Source organism: Phacochoerus africanus, chromosome 1 (genome assembly GCF_016906955.1).
Source record: "Phacochoerus africanus isolate WHEZ1 chromosome 1, ROS_Pafr_v1, whole genome shotgun sequence".
Taxonomy (NCBI): Eukaryota; Metazoa; Chordata; class Mammalia; order Artiodactyla; family Suidae; genus Phacochoerus; species Phacochoerus africanus.
The window spans coordinates 239,890,166-239,907,220 of record NC_062544.1 but is presented as its reverse complement, the minus strand read 5'-3'; the positions used below and the strand labels follow the sequence as shown (position 1 = coordinate 239,907,220).

The window sequence follows — 17,055 nt, the reverse complement described above, 5'->3', positions numbered from 1 at the left end:
ACAATTTTTGCAAATAACTTCCCAGAGTATCTTTTACATTCAATTTTTAAATTTTTATTGCAAAAATATCACACATATAAGAGGCTATGCTCCAGTTAACTATTGCTGCTTAACAAGCTACATCGAAATGTAGTGGCTTAAAACAACCCACATTTGATTTCATCTCACAATTCTATGGGTCTTGGCTAGGATCTTTTTCTCTTATGGCTTATTCACCTAGTAGATTGACTGAACTAAAGGGACTCAAATGGCTTTACTCACATGTTTAGTGCCCTGGCAGGGATAGAAGGAAGGCTGAGCTCTGCTGGTGGCCAACGGGAGAATGTAAACATTGCTACTCATAAATGATGGCTTCAGGGTAGTCAGACTTCTTAACTGGAGGATCAGGCTTCCAAAAGACAATGTTTCAGAAACAAGGCAGCAGCTTCATGGCCTTTAATGACCCAGCTTCAGAAGATACATAGTGTCACCTCCTCTGTGCTCTGCTGTTCAAAGCAATCACAAGCCCTTCCAGATTCACTGGGAAGGAACACAGAAGACCACCGAAGAATTTGTGGCTGTGTTTTCAAATTTCCATAGGATATAACCATTTTAAAGAATAAAGCAAATTTTACTTCATCTTTTAATTTGTTTAAAATATTTTTAATAAGCAACTGGGTTTTTAAATATTTATATTCATTTATCTCTCTTCTTTGTGATTTCTTCTATTGTTCTGTAATTATTTTTTAAAATTATTTTCAAAATGCATGTCTATAAAATCAAGGATATTTCAGTCACTATATTGGAGAAATGACTTTATGGTTTTTAGATAATTTAAGTACTATATATTGTGGCTGCATTCATTTAATATAATTCTTAATCATTTTCATCCTTATATTTCCATCAGTGATACATTGGAAAATTCATCTAAAAATACAGGTTAAGCATACATTCAGTTATGCAGTTGCTGTATGAAGAGGGGGAAAAAGAAGTGTGACTAAATAGTTCTTATTTATTTACTTTGCCACATTTCTAGTTCATTCTTCCAAAATCAACTGAAATGCAATGAATTACATTTGGTCTGTGTAGCTAGTAGTTCCCACCAAGTGTTGCAATGGTGCTCAAATATTGAATAATTTGATTCATTTCATAAATGTGATTGTAGCAGTCTTTCTTATAGTGTTCTGAGCAGCAAAGCAATGTATATATATACATATATATGTATATATATATATATATATGTGTATATATATATATATTCCCAGAGCAGCATTTAATTAGTAATTATTTTAAAGGATAGTTTTCTGGCTAATAGACAGGAAAGAACTCCTTGTAAACATATACTGTAAAAACTCAATAAATGCTAAGTGATGATGGTCATCTCATGTTCTAAAAATTTTAATTGAGATCTTTTCAGTTATTTTCTCTGCTTCCAGTAGTGCATTTCTAAAACTGGTTTTGTCATCTAGCTAAGTATGGAACTGTGAAAGCTGTGCAGAAATAGGTAAATTGAATAAGATTGTGACACACATGTAATCTTCAGTGTTTCTATTTATCCTGTGTATCTTTCTCTTGATATGGTTTATTTTTACCATATCCAGGGGAGAAAAAAGAATTTTGGAAGAAGAAAACATTGGGGAAAAGCTTATTGTCTAATGCATTTAATCACCATGAGGGCAGGAGCCATATCTTTTTTTTTTTCCCCAGTATTTTATCTCCAGCACGAAGCACTGTGCCTTGCACATGGTGGTGCTTAATGGATGTTTACCAAAGAATGATTTAGGGAGAGGCAAAAAAGTATTTCACAATCTGTTCCTGTGATCTTGTCTGAATCTGGAAAGTTTCTTTTTCACAGAGGCAGTTATGGTTGTGGACTCTCTCTTCCATGTTTGTCTCCACTACCTGCTAATCATACCACACAAGCAATGGACTGGAAAAGTCAAGTCCCCAAGTCCATTTACCATCACTGAACTTTATTATGAGAGAGAGCTTGATATCCCACAGCTTTCCAGAGACAAAACATTCTCAAATCACCCATGGTTAACCCAAACTTTATTTATGTCTAAATATCCACAAGTTGAGCCAAAGTTCAGAATGCTGCTGTCTCCACCCTTCAGGCCCTAGAACAAGGGTCACAGTCTAGGCCTTGTGTTTTAGGGACTATAGACATTCAGCAGCTAGAACCATTCAAGTACTTCTCCCTTTCTTGTTGAACACAGGATACAGGTAAACTATAGAACAACACTCTCCAATACAGTGACCATTTCCCACAGTGTATATTTAAATCCAATTTAATTAAAATTAAATAAAACTGGGGAGTTCCCACCATGGCACACTGGGCTAAGAATCCAACTGTGGTGGCTTGGGTCACTGGGGAGGTGTAGGTTCTATCCCTGGCCTGGCACAGTGGGTTAAAGTATTTGGTACTGCTGCAGTTGTGGCTCAAATTCAGTCCCTGGCCCAGGAATTTCCATATGCCAAGGGTGTAGCCATAAAATTTTTAAAAGTTAAATTAAATTAAACTGAAAATTCATTTTCTCAGTTGTACTAGCCACATTTCAAGTGCTCAATAGCCATATATGGCTAGTAGCTACCATATTGAACAGTGCAAAAAGAGAACATTTTCTTTATCACAGAAACTTTTACTGAATAGCACTACTCTAGAATATATCACTTATAATACATTACGGAAATTCTAAATTGGATACTCAATTTTGCATTTATTTCCTAATCAACCAATCCTGGCTTTCCAATCTTTTTCATCTTAAGTGTCTAAACTCTCCTTGTTTAAATCTTTTTTGAACAAATAAAAATATTTCCTAAACAAGTCTCTGCAAAATATGCTAAAACAAAATAGAGTATCCACTGTGTGAAACACAAAAATTTCTGAAATTCAGTTTAAATGAAGAAAAGTCCTATATGATTTGTAAAAAGTCTACGTTAACAGATGATTTATAATTATATTCAACTAATTAAACTGCATCAAAAGCTCAAATGAAAACCTAAAACTATTGCCAAATTAAATCTTACCTGACTTGATAATTACCAGAGAATAATTTCTAATTCAAATACTGTTATATGCAAATTGAATGGCAGAGTTCGCTTTTCTTAAATAAACCTAACTTTTCTCCCTGAGGTATTTCTTTATAAATTTGCTCCCTCTTCAGCAATTACCCAAACCCTTTCTAAATTATCTGAAATCTGTATTAAAGGAAATTAAATTAATGGGAACCTAGCACACAATAAATATTACCATGAAAAGCAATAAATATGCACAATAAAATGAACAAAAGCTATATACAGTATATGTATATAAGTGCACAATGACATATATAACACAAAAAAAATTATTCTCATCAGCACACACAGAGCTCTAACATCAAATGCATGTGCACTTACATTTTGGAATATAGTGGCATTTTTTACTGAAGTATGCATTTATATATTGATATTATGTAATTTATCCTATGATCCCAAAACAATACACTTTGATAATAATTCAGCTTCTTGTTGTCTTTCCAACTGAGTAAAAGTATCCTCTTTTTTCTACCTCAGAAGCTGTTCTGGACGTGGAGCAGCATCTGAACAGACAGAAACCAGCCCCAGGCGTGCCACAGGAAGGCACGAGCAAGGACAGTAGTCCTCAATTCTGCAGACGGGCCAAGCCTAAATGTAAGTGTGAGAAGCCATAGAGGATGGCAGATGGAGGGCGTGGCGGTGGCAGCTGTGCGGGGAGCACAGGGGCAGTCATCAGACACTGGGGTATCTGGCCTGCCTGCAGGTCCTATCTCCCATCCTCGTCTCTACCACTGTAAAAGCCTTGAGACCATTGTTACTAGTGCCAGGTTTTAAAATCCCCGAGAGTAAAATACATGTGCAGAGTGTGAGTCGAGATGATTTTTAAGCCCAGGCATGTTGAATAGGGTCTTAAAATAATCATTTCCATAGGACCTGACTAGGTATCCAAGTGTTCACCAGATGCTAGAAGCTAGATTTTGTGGAGGAAAATTGCTAACTTAAGCTTCTTTTCATGATTCAGTAGAGGGTTTTAAGTAATGAAAGATCTGGAGATTTGAAAAATAAATAATTCCAGCACAAATGGGAAAATTAAAATAATCTTATCATCTCCCAGTCATGTCTATATGTGCTTTTCTACCATTATCAAATTTCTCTTAATTGGGCCAATTCTTTTCTGGCTGATACTTTATAGTTTTAAGTTATGAGTTATAATTAAGAAATGATTCCTTTCAGATGACCAAAGTGACATGTACTAAATTTTCCTAAAGTCAATTTAGGATGTATGAAACAGCATGATATACCAAATATATGGTTTTATTCATACACAGTATTCAATCTATCAACAGTGAAAAATAACAGCAGCATGCCAGACTCTTATCCCTCAATAGATCTCTCAGTAGAAGCAATTAAAATGTAAAATATATCATTAACTTCGGAACTTTGACAGGAAAAAAAAAAATACCATCTATTTCTGACGAGTAGACATTATCTCATAGTATCCACAGCCATCTTATGCCTACTACCACTGCCTGGTTTTAAGTGTGACTTTTGGACACACGACTCAATATTTCCTATTATTTAATAGTACAATGGCTTTCTATAGTCTGTTTAATTTTATTTAGTAATTTAAAGAATGAATGGTTAGGATTCCTTGGATTTTTGTGTTCTCACTGGAGGCGCATTTGAACAAAAAGAAAAACAGCATGTAGCCCGCTAGTTAATGCCACATGACCACATCCTGTCTAGAAAAAATCCAGAGTTCCTGGAGAAATGCAAATACGTTATTCATTTTCCCAAGGTATCACATTTTTACCACGGGTTCCACTAATTATTTTGGCTGTATTCCATCAAGGCCAGATGTTAATCAAATGAAATACATATAATGTAAAACCATTGAATAAAAAATATGTGCTCATTTAAGCAACAGGTTATAGAACTCAAGCCAATCACATATTTTGGAGAAGCTGAAGAAGGAGGCATGACATGAGTTACATTCATAATGTCAGGGTAAGGTTCTGAACTCAAGCCAAAGAAACATTTTAATTGTTGCAACCAACTAAAGCTCAGCTGCTTCTGGATTTCTTGTAACAAAATCTTGCTAAAAAGGGCATTGATGGGCTCACCCAGTAAAAAATTACAGTAGTAATGTTAAACTAAACCATAAAAATGAAGAAAGGGGTTATTATAGGGCAGAGGAAAGAAATTGCTTGTAAAGTTATGATGGAAATAACAAAAATACATTTTACTGAACTTTTAAACATTAAGCTTTGTTTTTAAATTAGGGTGCAAAAGCATGAAAATGTAAAGGTTATTCAATAAACAATTTCATTCAATGGTCAACAGCAGTGATTCAGTAAGTGAAAATTAAAGTTACGTTTATTCAACATGGTCATCAATTCAGGCAGAATTGAAGCCTATATTATGATCATTCGCTAATAAAAATAACCAGCTGAAAGCCATTTTTAAGAGGGAATTTTGACTGAGAAGGGAATAAAGAACTTCTTGAATGCATGTCTTCTCAGTGAAAATGAACTTGGCTTATGCTTAATTTCACTAGGTATAAAACTCTAAATATTTTATGTGGTTTTTAAATTCTAGGAAGAAATTTATTTGAAACAAATGTAGAAAATTGCCCCAAAAGCTTAAATATGAAAACTATGATAGACTTAAAATTAAGGAAATATATCACAATAACTAATCTTCTGTGTGCCCTCTAAAAGTAAAGAATGTAACTTTTTAAATTATTTTCAAATTATCAGAATTTCCTTTCTGATCATCTTTATACCTTCTGAAAGTATATATCCCTGAATCATATATCATATACAGTTTGGTAGATTTCATATTTTTTTCAAGTTGAATAACGTATTTCTAAATGACAATTTCCATAGAAAGCAACTCCACTTTTCTCCTTAAAATACCTGATGTGTCTTATACACAGTAAGCTCTAAATAATTCAGTGAATTGAACTGAATTATTTCCCCTCTCTTTTCATAGATTAATGTGTCTCTTGGATTCACACTGGAGAGGTGGTGTCTCACACATGGGGATTAATGAGCTACATCTGTAACCAAAAGTATCCATGGAAAACCTGCTAAATTGATCCATATCTGTTTTATTAATCAAGCCCAGTACAGAAGGACTTTCTTGTGGTTGTACTATATTTTGGAGATAAATAGAATAGGGAAACCACAGTTCAATTTAGAAGTTTTTTTGAAACATTGAAGAACGTGGGGTTTTGTATTATATGACAGCAATAAAGTCCAATCCTTGATGTCTGTAATGCTGATATATAAGTATATAAATATCCTGTATGTGTAATTTTACTGTAGAACATTACAACAGGGGCCAAGAAGACCCTAATTATTTAATATGGAATTTACTTCTTACTGCCACTCTCTTCCTTCCTTATCTTTTGAAAATAAAAACTTTTTTTTTTTTTGAGTTAGCATGGTATGAACAGCCTTTAGTTGAAGCAGATGGCTGGAAATCAGAAGTTCCAGATTCTGATTCTATCCTTGATTCTCCTACCAACAGGGAATGTGGCCTTGGGCAAGTCATGAGAGTAAATCTACACTAAAAAGAGTTATAATGCCTTACACATGTATGGTGTGTTATGATCTAACACAGCACTTTCACATACAATATATTATTTAAGCTCCCTAACTGCCTCCTCAGAGGAGCATGGCAGTTATTAACAACCCCCGTTAGAGAGAGTAGGAATTTTAAGATCCAGAGACACTAAATTTTACTTATTCGCAGTCATGTAATATCAAATGTCAGAGCCGGGAACAGACATATATGATGATTCCAAGTTGGCCTTTGTCTTCTTTCCTCTATACCATACTGTCATGCTGTGGCTTTGTCTTCTTTCCTCTATACCATGCTGCCAAAGCTGGCTGTCCGTGTGTGTGTGTGTGTGTGTGTGTGTGTGTGGTGATACAGCCCTTGAAATGTGGCTAGCCCCAATTGAGAGGTACTTGAGTATAAAACTTAGGATTTCTAAGACCTTGAAGAAGAAAAAAATATAAACTATCTCATTAATACTTTTTATATTGATTCCACATCAAAATGATAATACTTTAGATATCTTGAGTTAAATAAAATTAATCTCACCTGTTTCTTTACCTTTTTTAATGTGGCTACTAGAAAATGTGAAGTCATATACATGGCTCTCATTGTTTCTATCGGACAGAGCTGAACTAGAGGATTCCAGTGTTTAGAGCCCACAGTACGGATTTCACAGTACTGGACTTCTTCATACACCTGTCCTGATGTGGCTGATACCAATTTCCAAAGGCTTTTAATGTAGATCAGCCACAATAATTCAGTCATTCTCACCCAGCTTCCACACGCAGAGGAAAGCTCTGACTTTGTTAGTTGATGCCTCAGATTGCTCATTTAATTTCCCACTGTGGCGCAGTGGGAACCAACTACAGCAGCCTGTAGGTGCAGGTTCAATCCCAGACCCAGCGCAGTCTGGCATTGCCATAGGAGTAGCACCGGCCGTGCCTGCGGCTTGGTTTTGATCCCTTGCCTGGGAACTTCCATATGCCACAGGGCAGCCAAAAAACAAAATCCAAACTGCTCATTCATTAAAATGGCTCATTTTATACTTGCTGGATGCTTAAAAAGCTTAGAGTGAAAGTGCCATGGAAAGAACTATAAATTATATTTATGATTTTATAGCACACCTTATTTTAAATATGTTACCATTAAACATAATGAGTGAATGAGACATTGGACTATTAGGTGATATGGGCAATGTAAAATAACATATATAAGTTTATCATGAAATATAGTATATTTTATTCCCTCTAACAACTCTTTAAGATATTGTATGTATAATCCCTATAGGGGTATCTTATTTCTGGTTTTTGTTTGTTTGTTTGTTTGTTTTGTCTTTTTGCCTTTTCTAGGGCGACTCCTGTGGCATATGAAGGTTCCCAGGCTAGGAGTTTAATCGCAGCTGTAGCCACCCGCCTACGCCAGAGCCACAGCAACGCGGGATCCGAGCCACGTCAGCGACCTACACCACAGCTCAAGGCAAAATCGGATCTTTAACCCACTGAGCAAGGCCAGGGATCGAACCCACAACCTCATGGTTCCTAGTCGGATTCGTTAACCACTGCACCACCACGGGAACTCCATCTTATTTCTGTTTTGAAAAACTGAAATATAAGTCCTCAGGAAAAATGGGTTATTATTTAGGAGAAAAATATATGTGGTTAAAAATAAAAGACAGCCCAAATTCCTGAAAACTAACATTTATTTGGTATTTATTATATGGTCTCAAATGCTAAACTAAGTTAGATCAAGATGATCTCAGTTAGGAATTTGAACATGAGCAACAGAGAGCAGAACCAAAAAGTTCTGATTTGAAATCACAATGCAAGCTATCCAGATAGTATTGCAATATGAGGGAATATTGAGCAATAAGGTCAAAGGTCTGCCTTCTAAATACAGAAGCTGGTAGACTTGTGAACTTGTTTTTGAAAAATACATACTTATAAACAAGATTGTATCAAGGAGGAGTTATTCTTCACTTTCTAAAGCTTTCTTTATGCTACAATAGAAATCTTTACAGCAGTGTTCCCCAGTATGTTAAAATTTACCAATTGTTTATAAAGAAAACTTCTCACGCAAAACAAAACAAACAAACCAAAAAATAGTATGTAACATGAGTTTCAGAGATTTGTTTTCCTCCATACATTATATCCACATGGAGGAAAGTAAGCTGAAATTACCTTAAATATTTTCTGGAAAAACAAGTGATGAAAACAGGTAAATAAGGGGGTCTAAGTCAAATTGGTGTTAAAAGCAGTGAAAACTAAAGAGTTTTATAACTTTTTATACAGTTATAATAATGTTACCTTTAAAGGTTGACATTGAAAATTGCATATGTAAGCTAATTTCTTTTAAGATTTCAAAATGTAATATAAAACTTGTTGCCATATCTTAATGTTTGTGCTTACCTGGAAGGAAATGAAAATAAAAATATAAACAATAGGCAACTCTGGTGGCAGAATTTTAGATATTTCTGCCCTTATTTATACTTTTTTGTAATAATGCCAGAATAAATGTATATTGCTTTTATAATAAGTGAATAGAAAAGTTATTGTAATCAATTCCAAAATCAATTGCAAACGATAAAGGCAAGAATTATCTGGGGAGGAATAAAATGTTCTTAATTGCAAAATTTTAAAATAATAATATATTTTATAGGTTCTTCTTTCCAGGCATTATTGCCCCTCCTTTGATTCAGGATAAAGTACCCTGTGGGCTATTCAATTTCTCTAGACAATGAAGGGCAATGCTAGATTGGGTTTTCTAGATTTTCTTGAGAAAGCAGTTTACCCTCAGCTGTTAACATGAGTGTTAAGATCAAGATTGTAATATAAGCTCTTATAGCACACATTTGTTATTGTAGCATCAAAAAAGCAGAGCATCACGTAAAGTGCCCCATAAAACAAACTGGCCATCATTTATTTCTCATGATGTTTACTTAAAACAGGCCTTAGATGTATAAAATGCCCTGTGAAAATAATATATAATATTTTTGAGCAGGATAAAATCTTAGTAATCCTAAAAAGTGAAATATAGAGCTGTTTTAGGCATCCTTTTTAAGTATGCATGGAGAAATATTTGGTCTGCTAACTTCTTTTATAACAACACTAAAATTTTACTACAAAGGAAACTCTGAAATGAGTGCCATTTAATCATTAAATCATAGATCCACAGACCAGGAGAGCTAAAAGGGGCCTTCTAGATCATCTCATCCAGTACCAATATTTTGTAGATGAGAAAACTAAGAAACAGAAATTTTTTTTTCTCAGAAAAAAGTGAAATCACTGAAAAATAGACCAAAGAAACTAGAAATTTCTGGAAGCTTACCCATGAATGGCTAGGTATTTGAAATCCTATCAGAAATTTATAGTTTGGTTGTGGGCACCCCTTTGCAAGGAAAAACATATACTAATATCGACTAATATTCGTATAAGAAAAACACATTCACAGTGAGTGAATTCTTATAAAGTGAAAGCCAAAGGCACAGTAAGGCCAATGGTTTCAGACCAGATCACTCACTCATTACTCAGCTTCCTTTCTTCAGTGAGTCAAATAATTGAAAGGAGCTTTCTTTGCCACTTTTCAGACACAAATCGCCTGTTATTATGAGAAACTGGTTCCACAGTTGCTGATACATCAAAGAATAATGGGACATTCATTCCTAGAGTTAAAAAAGAAAGGATATCAAAATCTTCTTGATTTTATGCTTTTCTGAAAAAATGCTTATGATAAAATTATATGTATTAAAAAACATATTCCTCATCCCCCCAAAATACATACTACACATCACAGAGATCGTCCTGGAGTAAATATTAAGTTTCTTTTTCTAAGCTTAAGGCCTGTCTAAGAAATTAACACAGTAACATTTGATTTTAAGGAAAATAGAACAGTGCATGCATTTCTCTTGTCATCTATAAAATAGGAATGAGAGTAGTCGCTCACGAAACTGTTTAAGATTTAAATCAACTAATAATAGATGTAAAATGCTTAGTATAGTTCCTGGTACATAGTTAACATTCAGTAAGTGTCAGATAATTCTTGTAGAGGTAATATTATTATCTAAAATATGATAACACCTCCACACTCTCCCTTCTCCTCAATCAAATCGAAGGCTTGAGATTCCCCTCACTGTTTCATGGGCCCCCACCCTTGCACATGCTGATCCCTCTTTCCAAATGTTCTTTCCCTACTTCTCCTGGTGAACTCATACCCATCAGCCACCTCAGCCCTGTGCCTGACTTACTTGCACTCACCCATTTCCCAGGTTAACATGCCTCTTCTAGCAAATGAGACATGAGTTTTCCACTTGATTCTTCCCTCACTTCCAACACACACACATATACACACTTAACATAAAAATGCATCACACTCTATGCATCACACACACATTTTTGTATCCCTATAGAAATGTCTATTGAAATAAATGAGCCAACACCTGTATAAATAAGTGATTTTTTCTTCTCTGTAAGTAGTTATGAGGCTAGAATGTTATCTAGTGGCCTCAGTTTTAAAGAGGAAGAGGGTGAACAGTGTAGTGGGAAAAGCTGGGGGATACAACTTGGCAGCCTTGGAACCTCGGTTCTACCACAAGACTCACCCTATGGTCTTCAGTGAGTCATTCAGTTCTCTGGACTCACTCGCCTTCTTAGCAAAATGAGTGAATTAGGCAAAATATTCTCTGAACACCCACCCAATGCCAGCATTTATATGATGCTAAATATTGGTCCATCTCAGTGGTTCTCAAACTTGAGCAGGGGTCAGGATCATCAGGTGGGCTTGTGAAAACACCAATTCCCAGTCAGCAGGTCAGGTCTGAGATGGGCCCAAAAATTTGCTTTTTTAACAAGTTCCCAGTTGATATGAGGCTACTGGGAAGGGGGTGGGGGAGTTACCAAACTTTGAGAATCACTGATTAATCTTCTTAACAGATGATATCCTGCCACTGTCTTGTTGCCATCTGGCAGAGAGCAAATTCACAGTAGGATGGAGGCAGGGAAACCCAGGCCTCGGTGAAGCTACTGTCCACTAAAAAAAAAATATGCACAACCTAAAAGTTGAGGGTTATGTTTTATTCAGTGAATTAAACTGAGGACTTAGCCAGGGAGGCAGCATCTCAAGTAACCCTGAGAAAACTGCTCGGAGGAGACGAAGGGGGGCCTGGATATATAGGGGTCTTATAACAAAGAGCAGGCAGTAGGAACAAAAGATTACTGTTAATAACAGAAAACCAGATATCTCAAGTTAAGGAATTTAGCACTTTTCTATGAGAAGATGCAAAGGTCTGGGCTCACTGAAATCATTCCTTTGCTATGTACCTCAACTCTCTGGGCCAATATCCTGTGTTTACACATCCTGAGTTTCCTCAGGGTGCACCTTAAAGAGCAGCGGCAAGTCTGATGGCTGCTAGAGGGCCTGTATTCTTTGTTTCCTTCCTAAGTTCCCTCAGGGATCACAGGCTAGAGATGGCTACAATCACTCATGACTGTGACATTCATTGTTTACTGACAGGGCAGGCAATTTTTTATTTCTCACTTCCATCAGGAAGATTGGGTGTCTAGGGGTGAGTCCCAAGAGTGGCCACAGAAGGCAGACTGTGCTGACCCAAAATAGTTCTTTTAAAGGCCCACCTTGTGGGAAATGGACTGCCTGAGTTACAGTGCTGCAGAGCCCTGAAAAATTTAAGGGTTCAGGCCTTCTGTTAAAGCCTTCTGCTTCTGAAGTCACAGTGGATCACAATTGCCATCTAGTGACCACTTGGAGTTACTGCATCTAGAGTCTACAAAAAGAAATGATTGCTTTCATTTGGAAACTACTTTTTTTTTACAAAACTGTTCAAGATGAGAACTTCTAAGAAAAAGTTTTCATGTACTCTGGGCTTATATATGTGTGTACTTAGGTTCTGTGGAAATAAACAGGCATGTATCACGTGCTAGGCACTGTTCTAATACTTAATCTATATTCAGGTATTCACAGCAACCCGATGAGATATACTATTATGCCCACTTTCTAGACGGGAAATGTAACTACAGATATACAATGAAACTTGCCTGAGGTTGCCCATCCAGGAGCGTGGTAGAGCTGTCATTGAGCCTAAACAGCTTCTGGAGATATTACTCTAGCCAGCTTCTCTCATGTAAGCAATCTAAATACACACAAATAATTGGTACCCACGCAGTAGTCCCAGCTTTACCATGTTTTTCTTTTCAACAGTTTTAGTTACTCAGATTTAACCACTATCTGAAAACATTAAAAGGAAAATTCCAGAAATAAACAATTCATAAGTTTTAAATTGTGTGCTGTTCCAAGTAGCATGATAAAGTCTCTTGCCCTCTCACTCCAACCTGCTCAGGACATTAATCATCCCTTTGTCCCATCTGCTAGTCACTTAGGAGCCATCTAGATTATTAGATGGATTGTGGCACTATCTCAGCGCTGTGTCCAAGTAACCCTCACTTTACCAAATAGTGACCTCAAAGCCACTGAGTAGTGATGCTGGCCATTCCAATATTTCAAATGGAAACCATAAAGTGCTTCTTTTAAGTGAAAAAGTGAAAGCTCTTGAGTTAGTCAGGAAAGAAAAATATCATGTGCTGAGGTCGCTGAGATCTGTGTTTTTACAACAAATCTTCTATAAATGAAATTGTGAAAGAAAAAGAAACCCATGTTAGTTTGGCTGGCATACCTCAAACAACAAAAATTATGGCTGCAATATGTGATAAGTACTTAATGAAGATGGAAAAGGCATTCACTTTGTACAAAAAGATATTTTGAGAGGAGTTCCTATTGTGGCTCAGTGGTTAATGAATCCGACTAGGAACCAAGAGATTGCAGGTTTGATCCCTGGCCTCGCTCAGTGGAATCTGACGTTGCTGTGAGCTGTGGTGTAGGTCATAGATGTGGCTTGGATCCTGCATTGCTTCAGCTCCAATTAGACCCCTAGCCTGGGAACCTCCATATGCTGTGGGTGTGGCCCTAAAAAAGACAAAAAAAAAAAGATATTTTGAGAGACCACATTCACATAACTTCCATTACAGTATATTGTTATAATTGTTCTCTTTTATTGTCGTTGATGTTAATCTTTTACCTGTGACTAATTTATAAATTAAACCTTATCAAAAGTATGTAAGTATAGGAAAAAATATAGTGTATGTAGGGTTTGGTACATTCACTGAGGTCTTGGAAAGTATCCCCCCCAGGTAAAGAAGAACTACTATCAATAGTTATCAGATATGAGTCTGGAGATTTTTATAAAATATGTACGGAAGCAATGAATTTTTCTATGATTTTTTTCAAATGATATCAGCTCACGGTAATAACTAAAGAAATGTTTCTACCTGTAAAGACATCATCAATGGAAAGAGCACCATCTTGGAGTAAACTTACAACTTGCTGTGCAACTTTGGGCAGGTTGCTTATCCTCTCTGGACCTGCCTTTTTTCATCCCTCAAGTCAAAAAAATTAAAATGTAGTTTACATGGCATGAAGTTCTTTAAAGCCAGATTAAATTTTTGAATAACTGCTCAAATTATCTAGTGAATGTGGTCACAGGAGCAAGTAGGGAGATAATGGGCAATAAGCATATTGGTTTTTCTCAAATTGTCCTGCACATGGAAAAGGAGACAGAACAACAGATTTGACCTCCTGGTCTATTATGCAGAAGTGTTCGTGACAGTAACAACACTCACGGCATATGAGCTCTTCCATAAAGAGCCCAACCAGGGAGATCTATGTTTCACTTCTCTTCCTGGATTCTGCACTTGAACTGTGCCCAGACCTCTGCTCCTTTGCATGTTCCTTCCTTCCAAGAGTCCTCACCAAAGGACCTCTGCAGAAAAGTGAGATCTTTGCTGATGGATTGAGGTCCTACCCACCTCCCTTACTCCAGACTTCTTTTATCAGAGATTTCCTTCCATTTAAAAACCTGATTTCTGCTAATCCTTTTAACTCCTGTCTAAGGCTTCTCAGTTGCCAAACCATTTGTAGCCTCAAAAAACCAAACACTACAAGATGGTCATTAAATCCAAATACTATCTGCTACTATAAAGATTCATGATGATGAAGGAAAATAAACATGTAGACAGAGCTAGAGGAATAAAGGGTTATAACTAAAATATGTTAGAGTAAAACACGAGTATCTCACTTGAACAGATGTCTTCATGTCATTCCAAGTATTTGTGTAGATTTATTTAATCATCACATCAAACCCAGAATTAGTCTAGATGAGTTTTATTATCAACCTCATTTCAAAAATGAAGGAAATTGAAGCACAGACATTTTAAACAGCTTGAAAAAAAATTAGTGGATGGTTGAGAATCCACATATCCTAATTATCAGATCTATGCTTGCTCCACAATTATTACAGTTTATTTTAATAATAAAATTCTGACATAAGATGGCTGCTTTCTGATACTTAAGTTATAAATAAGTCCTTTGTATATATAAGTAGAAGTAAAAGAGTAATTCAACTTCAAGGATCATGAAAACTCTTTTTCAATTCACTCAACAAGCATGTGTTGAGAATCTATTATGTAACTAGCACTGTTTGGGGTTTGGAGGATTTAGCAAAGAACGAAACCAAAAATGGCATTCCACATTCAGAACTTACATTCTACCTAGTTGAAGGAAAGATAAACAAGACAAATAAATATGTAATACAGTGTCTGGTAATGAAGATCCAAGTAAGGTAAAGAGACAGAGAATGGGAGTTCCCGTCGTGGCGCAGTGGTTAACGAATCCGACTAGGAACCATGAGGTTGAGGGTTCGATCCCTGCCCTTGCTCAGTGGGTTAACGATCTGGCGTGGCCATGAGCTGTGGTGTAGGTCACAGACTCGGCTCGGATCCCACGTTGCTGTGGCTGTGGCGTAGGCCAGCAGCTCCAGCTCCAATTAGACCCCTAGCCTGGGAACCTCCATATGCCGCAGGAGCGGCCCAAAAAATGGCAAAAAGAAAAAAAAAGAGAGAGAGACAGAGAATGATAGGGGGTTGAAGGCATTGCTTTAAAATAGATGATCAGGGCAAGCCTGTCTGAGGAGGAGAGGCTTCGACCGGGGTCTAAAGAGGCCAGGTCATATACAAAGATCTGGATGGTGGTTCAGGCAGAGGGAGTAACAGGTGGAAAGTCCCAGGGTTGGGAGCCAAATGGGCTTGTTCCAGGGTAGCAAGGAGACCACTGTCTGGACAACAAGGCTAAGAAGATGGTGTCCAGGAAAAGACCAGGGCCAGATCTTGAAAGCCTTGCAGGCTGCAGCAAAAACTCAGAGTTCACATGATTGGGGGTAGGCATGCACTGGAGAGTTTTGAACAGGAAAATAACAGGGCCATGATCTTTAAGTCATCACTCTGGTTTCTCTCAAAAAATTAGACTTGTCTAAGAGTGGAGGCAGGGACTCGTGTTAAGGGGCTATGGGGTGAGCCAGGGAACACATAATGGTGCCTAAGTAATAGTGACGCAGGGTAAGCTTTTATGGAAAGATCCTAAAAGTTGCTGATGTGTTAGATGTGTGAGGAAAAGGAATATCAAAAATGTTTCCTTGGTATCTAAAATAGTCAAACTCATAGAAACAGAAATAGAATGGTAGTTACCAGAGGTTGGGGGAAGGGGAAATGGGGAGTTAGGGGGAGTTCAATGGGTATAAAGTGTTACTTATGCAAAGAATAAGCATGTGTTATCAATGATTGGCAATACTATAGTATACCTTTAAAAATTCAAGAGAATAGATCTTATATTATCTGTTGTTACCAAGAAAGGTAGGAAGGAAGGACGGAAGTGGGGAGGGAGGGAGGAGGGAAGAAAGAAAGAAAAAAAGATGTTTGCCATCCAAGTAAGGTCAGACTTTTATTTTATTTTATCGTTTTGTTCTTGTGAGGAGCATCTTATTTATTTTCTTAATTTTTAGAAAAATAGTTAATTTACATAGTTTTGTTAATTTCTGCTGAACAGCAAAGTGACCCAGTCATACATCTATATACACTCTCTTTCTCATATTGTCTTTCATCATGTTCTATTACAAGTGATTGGACATTGTTCTCTGTGCTATACAGCAGGACCTCATTGTCTATCCATCCTAAATATAACAGTTTGCATCTATAACCCCAAACTCCCAGGGCATCCCACTCCTTCTCCCATCCTCTGGGCAACCACAAGCCTGCTGTCCATGTCTGTGTGTCTATTTCTGTTCTATAGATAGAAAAGAGCCATATATTAGATTCCAGATATAAGTGATATCATATGGTATTTGTCTTTCTCTGACTTACTTCACTTAGTATGAGAATCTCTAGTTGCATACATGTTGCTGCAAATGACATTATTTTGTTCCTTTTTATGACTGAGTAGTATTCCATTGTGTATATGTACCATATCTTAATCCATTCATCTGCAGATGGACATTAAGGTTGTTTCCATGTCTTGGCTGTTGTGAATAGTGCTGCAGTGAACATCGGGGTGCATGTATCTTTTTGAATGAAAGTTTTGTCTGGATATACCCAAAGGAGT

General features: G+C 36.7%; 1 protein-coding gene across 2 annotated transcripts in view; it reads left to right on the top strand.

Moving 5' to 3' along the window:
* The window catches only part of COL8A1 (collagen type VIII alpha 1 chain), a 157,409-nt gene that overhangs the window by 92,928 nt on the left and 47,426 nt on the right, over positions 1–17,055 (top strand). For both annotated transcript variants that reach the window (XM_047793883.1, XM_047793890.1), the window contains exon 2: positions 3,535–3,651. The gene's annotated coding sequence lies outside the window, so the exon portion shown is untranslated. The remainder of the gene's footprint in view (positions 1–3,534; positions 3,652–17,055) is intronic.